This window comes from Anas platyrhynchos, chromosome 3, assembly GCF_047663525.1.
Source record: "Anas platyrhynchos isolate ZD024472 breed Pekin duck chromosome 3, IASCAAS_PekinDuck_T2T, whole genome shotgun sequence".
In the NCBI taxonomy this organism is placed as follows: Eukaryota; Metazoa; Chordata; class Aves; order Anseriformes; family Anatidae; genus Anas; species Anas platyrhynchos.
Window position 1 is genome coordinate 91,548,074 of NC_092589.1, and position 12,072 is coordinate 91,560,145.

Below are 12,072 nucleotides of genomic sequence, written 5' to 3' on the forward strand. Positions count from 1 at the left end.
ACTGGTTATATATGTGTACTGGTTATTGATACTGATCTGGGTTTACAGTTCATTGATTTCCAGTTAATTACAATGTCATTGATAGATAGATGAATCAATCCTGATTAAATTTAAACTAAGTGAACTGAATAGTTTTTCACAGCAACAACTTACTACTCATCTTTTGGTAAAGCCTATGTTCAGATCCATAAAGTGTTATAGTTGGCAAAGTCTTTTCATACAAACTGCACTTAGCAGTTTAAGTATTTTCCCAAAATCTTCCTTACACACCAATTTTTATTTATTTATTCATTCATTCATTTATTTGTTTGTTTGTTTTTGTGAATATGTCTATTAAGGTGGCATTTGATTGCCTAAAATAAGTGTTTACTGACAGACTTCAATGCCATGATAGTTGACTAAGCTCTGTTATAGTCAGTGGAATCCAATCAATATAGTTAACACTGACTACATTTCTAAAAAGAAATTAGACTAGCTATTGTAAACTTGGTTATATAGGTACACTAATGTATCCTAATGCTATTTGAAATGACCCATGGTCTCCCAGCTGTCTTCTAGCTGTCATTCCAATAAGGCATGTTCTCACATAGGTTCTGTATAAATGTCTTAACAGTACAAGCAAGTTTTATTTGGGAATAGATTTCTGTCTTTCAGCAACTGAGTGAAGCTACCTAAATAAGGTAATTATTTTAGAGTGAGCTGTTGAGGGAATTTTGAAACAGCAAGGAGGCCATGACTTGCTGCAGCTGAGCAAACCAAGCTACCAGGACGACTAGGAGAAGTTCCCATGACAGTGTTCACACATCGCCCAATTGAAGAATTTAGAAAAATATTGTTGCCAGCAGCTGGCTTCAAGGACGGGATCTACATGACTGCTAATCACAAGGGGGTTGTTTTCTTGCAGGTGGGGTTGTTTTCTTGCAGTTGTTTGTCTGAGTGCTTTTGACCAATAATCTTGTGTGAGACACTATCCGCCCCTGTTAAGTTTGCTATAAAAGTCAGGCTATTCGGGTAATAAAGGGAGAGCATGATCTGACCATACTAGTATCTGTTGTGTTTTCGGCCGTTCTTCCTGCAACAGGGAGCTAAATTTTTGTCTTAACAACACATAACTGACTCCACCGGACTTCCGGATATTCAGAACATGTATAGATACTTAAATGTAAACAACTGAAATTAGGTATTTCAATTTGTAACTAAATCCCACTTTTTGTGTCAAGCACTTAACAGCTACCTTAACTCATGGTGACTTTGGAATCTGTAAATTAAGCTCTTGTAAGTTTTATCTTCAGTTTTGTGAACATGAGCTTTGTAATCAGAGGTCTTCATGTATGAGTGTTTCAAATCCACAATTTCTACTTTGCAAGAGGGACTCCTGACTAACCTAACTTCACATCCAAACAAAAAATCATCCACGTTGCTGATGTGTATCAGGATCACTGCTATCATCCACATTGCTATCAAAAAATCATCCACATTGCTATGTAGTATCAGAATACTTATTATTATTCACTTGCAACTCCTATGAATTTTGCATTTCTGTTGACAGTGTGGTGTGCAACAACCAAAAAGAAAGAAAGTAGTTGTTTTCTAGCTTTACCTTTCATTAGAGCCCACTGATGGCTGTCAATTCATATCTTTTCAGACTGAGTGGAAACTTCCCAGCAAAATTTGGTAATCATAAGACTATTTTACAGAATGGAGGCAGCTGTTTCCAACAGGGATAGCAGTCATTGTCAGACAGTTCTTTTATTCCTATATGTTCAATTCCTATTTGCATGTTCTCACTTTTCATTCTGGGTTCTCTGAATCTCACTCCACTGTTTCCTACAGAACTCTATTTCTGCACTGCTAAATGCCCTTCCAGAACTCTGTTGCAGGAAGCACGGCCGAAAGCACGACAGACACCAGTATGGTCAGATCATGTCCCATTTTATTGCCCGAATAGCCTAACTTTTATAGTGAACTTAACAGGGGCAGACAGTGTTTCACACAAGATTATTGGTCAAAAGTACTCAGACAAAGAACTACAAGAAAACAACCCCACCTGCAAGAAAACAACCCCCTTGTGATTAGCCATCACATAGACCTTGTCCTTGAAGCCAGCTACTGGTAACAATATTTTTCTGAATTCCTCAATTGGGCGATGTGGGAACACTGTCATGGGAACTTCTCATAGTTGCCCTGGTAGCTTGGTTTGCTCAGCTACAGCAAGCCATGATTTTTGCTGTTTCAAAAAATCCCTCAACAGAACTCAATATTTATTTTTTAGATACTTTAGTGTTGCATGTCATAGTGTCTACATCCCTTTGACAGTTTGGTTCTTCATTTTTTTCTGGCCAAATTCAGCTTTGTATAGATTTCTACAGTCTCAGCAAATTAAGCTTCTTGATTCCAAGTCTTCATTCTGTACATCTGGAATGGATAAATCAATTTTCAATTCCCAATATTACTTGGAAGATGGTTGCAGTGCTCTAAAGATTAAAAGATTACATGAGGGGGAGATATTATCATATAAATGTTCTTCTGAGAACATAGGCTGTGTTTTAGTGGATGAATGTGGATGCTTTTTTTTTTTTTAAAAAAAATATATATTTGTTTTTGTTTTTGTTTTTGTTGTTAGTCATGGGATTTGTTGTTTTGCGTATGTTTTTTGTTTGTTTGTTAATTTTCCTCAGAGTAGAAATTGTTTTGCAACATAATTGAATTTTCTGTCAGCTAGAACATAAGTGCTTCTACATAAATTTAAACTTTGTTTTTCTTAAGCCATATTAAATGCATCATTAGAAATGGTCATCTTGTATTTATTATTATTATTAATTAATTAATTAATGTAGGAAAGGTAAATCACTGTCTCTTGTCCTCCATAGGTCAAACTAGTTTGAGACTCCTTTTCTGAGAGGTTCATTTGCATGCATAAACTATATCTTTGTCACTTTGTGGAATGCATTTTCAAACAAAAATAGTTCTCACCAGACAAATGACATTTTATGAAATCACAAAATGTGCCTTAAACAACATAATGGCTTTAAAGCATTTTAATTAGCTATTTGGCAAATCAGCAGATATAGAGTATCATCAAGCATACATAATTTATCTACTAACAATAGTGTCCGTACTTTTTAAGAGCTCGTAACACTGCCTTCTACTAGTGCTTTAATACACCATTGACTATAATCCTAACACAATTTTTAAGTGTTAAACAGAAAACTCTCAAAACAATGAAAGTCTAAATAAAATTACAGACCCGTTTTTTCCTTAATTTACTACTAACTGTATAATGTGATTCATTCTAGCTCTGTTTAAGAAGCTTCAGAAAAGCTATAATATTAATATCAGATTTGTTTATTCTGTAGTATTGAAAAATGTATGAAAACTACTTAAATATTCTGATCACAGCATAACATTTCCTTTTATCTGTGATCAAGAAGCAAAGCAGGAGCTTCACAAATCCTTCAAACAAGCACTTCCTGGAACTTTTAGGATTTAGATTAGATATTAGGAAGAAATTCTTTGCTCAGAGGGTGGTGAGGCAGTGGCACAGTTAGCCCACAGAAGCTGTGGATGCCCCATCCCTGGAAGTGTTCAAGGCCAGGTCGGATGGGACTTTGAGCAACCTGATCTAGTGAAAGGTGTCCCTACCCATGGTAGGGGGGGTGGTGGATAATATTTAAGGTCCCTTCCAACCCAAAAATTTCTGTGATTCTATGATTCCGACACAATAATGCTCAAACCATTACCATCTGATACCATTTAACTTTTCTTATTTATTTATATATTACCATAATTTGCTGCAGACCAACGTATAAGTCCTTTCCTTGAATTTGCTTTTTCTTCTTTTTCTTTAAGAGAATAAAGATAAAGGGGTCCTAAGCATCTAGTATCCCTTGAAATACTTAATGGTGTCTGAGAACCATGAGACAATGACAGATAGGACACAGGTTCTGATCAGATAAATTACCCTTTGAAGTGGCAGTTGGAAGTTAGACAGGATACTGAAATGTTGCTACATGTCTGTTTTTAGACGGCTGAATTGTAAACAGTTTGGATTGAATTCAAGATTATAACATCCATGTTTAGATCTCCATCTGTATGGAGCCTCATTTATATATCTAGATATATAAATCTCATAATCAATTCACAACTTTTCAGTGCTGACCATGGAAGCGCTTAGTTCATCAATTATAGGAAAATATTCCTATAATTATGGATTCAGTCATTGAGACACTGGCATTTGATGTCACTTGTAATGGCCCAGGCTGTCCTACCTGATCACCAGCTGATGTTCCAGAATATCTTGCATACTCTAGGATGTATGTGATCTCTTTGCTTGTCCTGCTTTCATAAGTGATTGTCCAAATAGTTCTTGCTGATTAGTGGAATAAATTAAATGTATTGATTAGAATTACTTTGATTGTATAAGGAGCTGTGAAACCTTGTTTATTCACAAACTCATATGGAGAGTCATTATATTATATGTCTTATACTGGAGTAGGCACTATCCTGTAGATACTTTTTTTGTGTGTTTTAAAATAACATTCTGGATTGCAGCTCATAACTCAAATGAGTGTTATATCTACAGAGGAGTAGTTGTATTAGAAAAAAATCTACTGAATGTTTAAGGAAATCTATTTCACATTAGATGGTTAGCACTGACTGACATGAACTACTGCTACTGTTGTGCATTAACTATTTCTGTCTTTTTAAGCGTTATTTACCCCACAGGGTATGGATACAGGAAATTGCTGAAATGCTTCTGTGACTTGTTAATTCTCTTATGTAGTTTCAACCTTGGAACAATTTGGAGATTTGAATTGCTGCCTCCACTGCTTACATTCTTTACCACCATGACCCTGAAGCGAAATCCTTGTGCAATATAAGAGATTTCCACTTCCATTGCTTGTTCTGTACAGGGTACAGATCAAATAAATCCCAAGGGATGATTTGTATACTGTCAGTGAGCAAATAGTATTACCTGTTGGTAGAAGTGTGAAGAAACAATACTGAAAACCCCCTTGGGTTATAAACCTAAACCTATTCTCAGCTTGAGACAGCAATTTTAAAATGGTCAGGTTTTGGACAATTCTGCTGCTCTGTTAAACAGAAAGAACAGGATATCCATTTTTCCCACTCTTTAGATTCTAAATATCCAGTCATTTATATCTCTCCATGCTCTGCAGGCAAAATTCCTTTCAGAATCAAAACTGCAACAATTTTCATATTGACTTCATATGCAAATTATACAAAACACACATGTAAACCAAAGACTTGAAGTTGATTTTTCACTCATTGCTTCAGCATCTGATTCTACACCCATAGAATTGATTCACAGAATTGCACATTTTGACTCTCAGGTGATCCTTTCCAACACAGACATTAATCATTCATTTCTAACTGTGCTTCTTAGATTCCTTTTTCATGGAGAATGCAATAACAACAAAAACTTGTCCTGGTTTCAGCTAGCATAGAGTTAATTTTCTTCAGAATATCTTTTCTGGTACCATTTTTTGGATTTAGGATGGTAATGATACTGATAACATGCTGATGTTTTAGTTTCTGCAGAGCAATGCTTTCACTAAGCCAAGGACTTTTCAGCTTTTCACATTGCCCTGCTGGCGAGGAGGCTGGGGGTGCAGCAGGAGCTTGGAGGGGACAGAACCCAGGCAGCTGACCAAAACTGGCCAAAAAGATATCCCATACCATACGATGTCATGGTGAATATTTGGGAGAAGTTGGGTGGTGAGGTTGGTGTTGCCTGAGGATGGTCTGAGCATTGATCAGCAGGTGGTGAGAAATTGCATTGTGCATCACTTGTTTTTGTTTTGGTTTGGTTTTATTCTTATTTTCTTCCCTTTCTTATTAAACTGTCTTTATCTCAACTCACAAGTTCTTGCACTTTTTTAAGTTCTCTCCCCCATCTCACATAAAGGGAGTAAGCAAACATCCATGTGGTCCTTAACTGTCTGCTGGATTAAACCACATACACACAAAAAAGCAAAGCTTGTACCTATTTACCCTCACTTGATGCTGACTTTAAATAGGTGGCTGAATTTATTTTTCTAGGACATAGTTCTGGTGTTCAGTGAAATTTCAGAAATGTATCTATAGGAAATTTTATAAATCTGTGTCTCTTTGTTGAACAATAACATAATTTAATACAAAAGATGTTGCAAACCAATTATATGACAAAAACAAACAAACAAACAAAACCACAAAAACAATATGGAATGTCATTTGTATTATACTGTTTTGTATTACAAGCCAATGTGTTGATGCTTAATTATTTATTGAAAACAGGAAGGTGTATACTCAGTAGGTTAACTTTCTAAGCCTTCTGTACATATATATGTTACATTTTGAAGAGCTCATATTTTATGAATCTCAATTGCTATATCTTGTTCATGAAATATTTAAGTAGACATTCGTGTAACTACAGCCTCACCTTTGGAAATTATATTGCATGTTTCTGAGTTGTCCTGAAGTAAAACAGAAAATATAATACAAATTAAAAATACATAACTTGTTCATAATTACCTGCAATTGTGCATAGCTGAGAACAAAAGCTGTGTGTTTTTTTTCTTTGTTTGTTTGCCTTTTTTTTGCCAAGTTTTTATTTTATTTTTAATTTCTATTGTAAAAGTGTATAGAAGGAAAATGAAACTAATAACTCATAAAATAAATTCCCAGATACTTCATTCTCTGTCTTCACCATCTTCTGAATATAGAAGCTTTGAAAGGGTTTCAGTCTTCCAGATAATTCCCAAGTGATTACCTTGAACTTATGATTCTCTGTAAGACACATTAAATTATGGTACAGTAAGGAGAATTTTATGCATGGAAAAGACTTTTTGTTGTTGTTGTTTTTTTCAACTCTCATGGTGATCATCTCTGAAAAGAAATTAACTTCAAATTATTATTTTAGAAAGAAAATAATGGAAAATTGTTTAAAGAAAATTTGATTGGGAGATTGGGAAATATATGAAATGTGTGCATGTGATGCTTTATTTAATGGAGTACGACGATGTACGTGATTGGTAGTGAGGGCAAAGCTTGTGTTGTTTTTATTTTAGTTTATACTCATAGAAGGACTTATATTGGATGACTTTAAATTTGGTGCTGTGTGATGCATAGATTGTTTGATATCAAACAAATCAGTAAAGAATAACACTAGTCACCAAACAACAGTTCACGTATCACCCACTAGAACTATGTTGCAATTAGCTTTGCAGCTCAGATACTTCACCCATCTGTAAACTAGATATGACCCAGATGTTATGTTCTCACTGTGTACACAAGATTTTCCTGTGTACTGGGATTTGTCACGCATATATCCTTCATCTTTTCATGAATATTGATTTTCTTTCTTTAAGAGAAATAAACGTGCCAACAGAAGAGAAAAAAAAATCCAAATAGTTGGTTCCATCTGTCTTTTGTCTAGCATGTGTACTTTTATGAGTTATCTGAGGGAAGCACATTATGAAATTTCTCATTTTGACTACATCATTGTACATTCCCATGTACTCTGGGCATTGCTTACTGGCTCAGTTTCTGGGTACTGTGAAGTAGAATTGGAAGTTGTTTGCCTGACTTTTTAGATCTCTCTCAGATCTTATTCTTAAGAAGCAAGCACATGATAAAAAAATGTATTTATACTATATTAAATTATGGCCTTGGCCGATATCATAATTTATATCTACACTGGTCCTTCAGCTGTCTGTAAAATGGATGATTCTTCTCCTCTGACACAAACTGGTCATTTTGATGTCCTTCCTTAAAAAGTCTTCTGTCTCTCTTTACAGTTTTGATTACTTATTTTTCCTTTAGATTTTGTCTTGTTGTTTAGACCAACTGGTTTTAGTAGATGAAAAGGAAACATTCCTAAGTCTTTCACATCCTCAGTTCTTGCAGTTTCAACTGTTGTCTCATTTATTTTTCACTCTGAGGCACCCAGCTTAGAACTGAATGATGAGTTTTATCCCATGTTTGACTATTCCTTAGAATCTGCAGGTATGAATCCTAATTATGCCCAGCCTGATTGTGTCAAATCATCCATATAAAAACCCATTACATTTTATGAGCATTGAGATAGGGATCTATTTACGTAGCTCCATTATCATGGCATGAAAATTTGCATGACTATTAGAAATTCTGCCTGTTTACACTTTGGATCAAACAAATAAAATGAAAAGTAAAATAATTAAAATCAATTTGAAATAGCTTAATTATTTCAGAACATAAGCTCTTTTTCTACTATGTTTGTACATGCTAGCTATATTTTATAGTTACAGTTTTTATTTTCATTTTAAATTAATTTAAACTTTCATTATGAGGTATTTAAGATCAATTGACATAAGTAATCTACAGATTAGATTGCATATGCTGTTTTTAATTTCCCAGGCTACAAACAATAAATAACTTCTCAGTTTCTGATATGCAATTTTATACACACTGCATCTTCCATTTTGTCACAGGTTAAGGATTCATAAAAGTTATCTAACATATACTTAGTTCTAGGAAAAACTCAAATTTATTCTATCTGAAAATATAAAGGGAAATACTTTTCTGTTGTATCCACATGAATTGCTGTTCTCATCTAGGAAGCTCCAACTCTTTATACAAAACCAGCTACTACTTACTGAAGTCTGTAGACTCTGTTGTTCAGAATTTGTTAGTTAAGGGTCATAGATGAGGAGATATGCTCAGATTTCAATTTTGCAGTAAAGAACTCTTTCTTTAGCTGACTGTAACAGCTTAGAGGTGATAGTACTACTTCTCTAGGGGAAAGCCAGGAAGAGTATTAACATTGGAGTGGAGATGATTTTTCTGATTATGACCTGGTTAACAGCAGAACACAGTGATACAATAGGAAAAGACCAGAGAGTATCTGTCATAATAAAAAGTTACCAGAAAATGTTTCCCACTGAGTAAGGTTTAACTAGGAAACTGGAACACTAATTCTTTCTGGTTTTATGTGTTTCCATGAAGTGATCTCAAAGCTTGTTTGTTCTGAGGTTTCAGAATGCTCAGAGATTTGTAGTTTGCTGCTGACCTTGGGTATTTTATGTCTGTCAGTGGAAATATGATTTAATACATAGAGAATGAGATGGAAAATAATTCTGTGAATAGCCTCCCCCCACTCTTCCTATTCTTAAAATTTCTTAAGATAAATCTTTAAGGGGGACCACAGAAAAATGGGAAGAAAAAAAACAAAAAAAAAAAAACAAAAAAAACTTTCATCAGAACACTAGGATATATAGCAAGATTTTCATTCATTCACTTTCAGATGGGGAGAGGGAAGGAGGTGAACATAATTTATGGAAATATATTTGTGTGTATATCAGAGCTAAGACAGAAGAAAACTGTTGAATATAGTCACAAATACATGTACACAATAATCCGAAATGGCATCCTCTGAAGTATCATCAGGTTGCATCACATGAAACAATTATGAATCTGAACCAATACGTTTATTGACACAGCATAACGCTAAAAAATATTAGAAATAGTGGGATAAAATGAGATTGGGATTAGACAGTTTGTCTGTACAGCTCCATTTAACAACAAATTGCCATTCCAGTGGTTCAGTACAAAGTAAAGTTCACATAGTGTGTACATCAGTACACATGTATATATATGTTGGCAAATAAACATACACACATTATATATGTATGTTTAATATTATATATTTTATAACTATGTCTTTTTACTTCAGCTCACTCAACGTGTTTTCACATGTCCAAATATGTGTGTCAGGTTGGAAGACTATAAATTCCATGGTGACTAGATAAGGGTAGCAAACAAATCATGCTGGTGCCAATATTCATTATGTTATATTTAGGAAAAATAATTTAATAACAACAACAATTTACTGAGTTGATTGCAGGTAAGTTTTTAATTTCCCAGGCTACTGGAAATAAATGGTTCTGCTGTCAATCGTCATATTCACAATAAGCTAGTCTTATCTTCCTCTCCAATTCTAATCCTATGACAGCAGAATCATAGTTTCTCTATACAATTGAATCACCTTGAGAACTCTCAGGTTTTTTTATTTATTTATTTTTGTTTGTTTGCTTGCTTATTTACTTTTAACTTGTGAATATGTTTACTGTTAGATTTGTGCAGGTTTATTAAACATTACCCTGGGATAGCTATTAAACTTTTAATATATGTTTGAATATATTTTTTAACTTTTTTTTTTTTTTCATAAAGAGAAGCATGATTATTCTAATTAGGATGCTTTTAAAACAAAAATCAAAGGTTATTAATCTTATAAGTATAAACTAACTTCATAGTTAAAAATTTGAAAAAAGATTTTCTTGGTTGCAATTACTGTGAATACATCCTAGAACATGATTCAACTAAATCCTTTAAAATGCTACTAGTTCCACAAAGTGAAAGGTTTCTTGATAGTTTTGCACATCAAAATCACAAAAATATCTCTATAAAGCATATAGTGATTCATCTCATATCTTTGTTAACAAGAAAATATTTATCTGCATGTACATTTGCATTTCTATGTCTATCCATTTATAAGAGTGTGTAACTACATTTACCCTAATTTATGTGTTACTAGGGATACTCCACAGAAATATGTTCATAAAGGATCAAAAATCATTGCCTTTATTCAGTTGAATTAATTTTATTTGGTCAAAGATTTTGAAATTGTTGGCAAAAATGACAGACTGATGTAAAACAAGCCATTCCGTTTAGCAGTTTTATTTGACTTTATGGCCTAATTCTTGGGGGTAATGATGGATGAAAAACTTGACATGAGCTGGCAATGTGCTCTTATAGCCCCAAAAGCAAACCATATCCCGCACTACATCAAAGGAAGCATGGCCAGCAGGTCAAGGGAGGGGATTCTTCCCCTATACTCCACTATCACAGACCTTTTAGAACAGGTCCAGACAAGGGCCATAAAAATGATCAGAGGGTTGGAGCACCTCTCCTGTGATGACAATCTGAGGGAGTTGAGCTTGTTTAGCCTAGTGAAGTGAAGGCTCTAGGAAGACCTTATTGCAATCTTCCCAGACTTACAGGGGCCTTATAACAAAGATGGGGAGCGACTCTACCAGACAATCTAGTCGTAGGACAATGGGTAGTGGTTTTAAACTAAAAGAGGATAGATTTAGGAAGCAAGAGGGTAGATATGAGGAAAAAAGAGGGTGGATATTAGGAAGAAAGAGGGTAGATATTAGGATATTAGGAAGATATTAGGATATTAGGAAGATATTAGGATATTGGATATTAGGAAGAAATTTTTTACTGCGAGAGTGCTAAGGAAACAGGTGCACTGGAACAGGTTGCCAGAGGGGCTGTGGATCCCCACTCCCTGGTAGTGTTAAAGGCCAGGTTGGGTGAAGCTTTGACCAACCTGATCCAGTGGGAAGTGTCCCTGCCCATGACAGTGGCATTGAAAATGGATGATCTTTAAGGTCCCTTCCAACACCAAATCATTCTATGATAATTTGATGATGCTATGATTCTGTGATTCTAATTCTGCTGTTGCTGGTATAAAAATAAACCCTTTAATTGAATCAGAACTGGATGTAAATATTCAGGTAAATAAGGAATACTTATTTATTTATTTTTCTTTCAATGTGCTCTATATATTAATGCATTCTCAAATCTAAAACAACATGGAAAGGATTACAGGAAGATAAAGGAATAGTCATATGTAATTTAAATTCTTAATAAGGAACATTATGCCTATGGTTCACACAGTTTTCAGAAAGGAGTATTTCAATGTACAGATATACAGTTTGGGAATTCATGTCCTTTTATAAATGGTTCTCAAAACTCCTTCTGTAGTTAGGCTTAGATTAATTTAATATCTTCATTAAATACATCATATTAAATATAAATATATAATCTAAACTGGGACCTAGACTGTACGTACAGTTGTGATAATCTGACTCTCAAAATCCTTTAGAGTTTGAGAGTCAGATTTTTTTCTTAGAAGTTTTTTCTAACTTCCATGCATGGAGTCCAGGCCGTGTATTTTTCAAGTTTTGGTGCTACATAAAATTAACACACATAAATCTTTTTAAATGCTTCCTGTCTCCTCCTTCC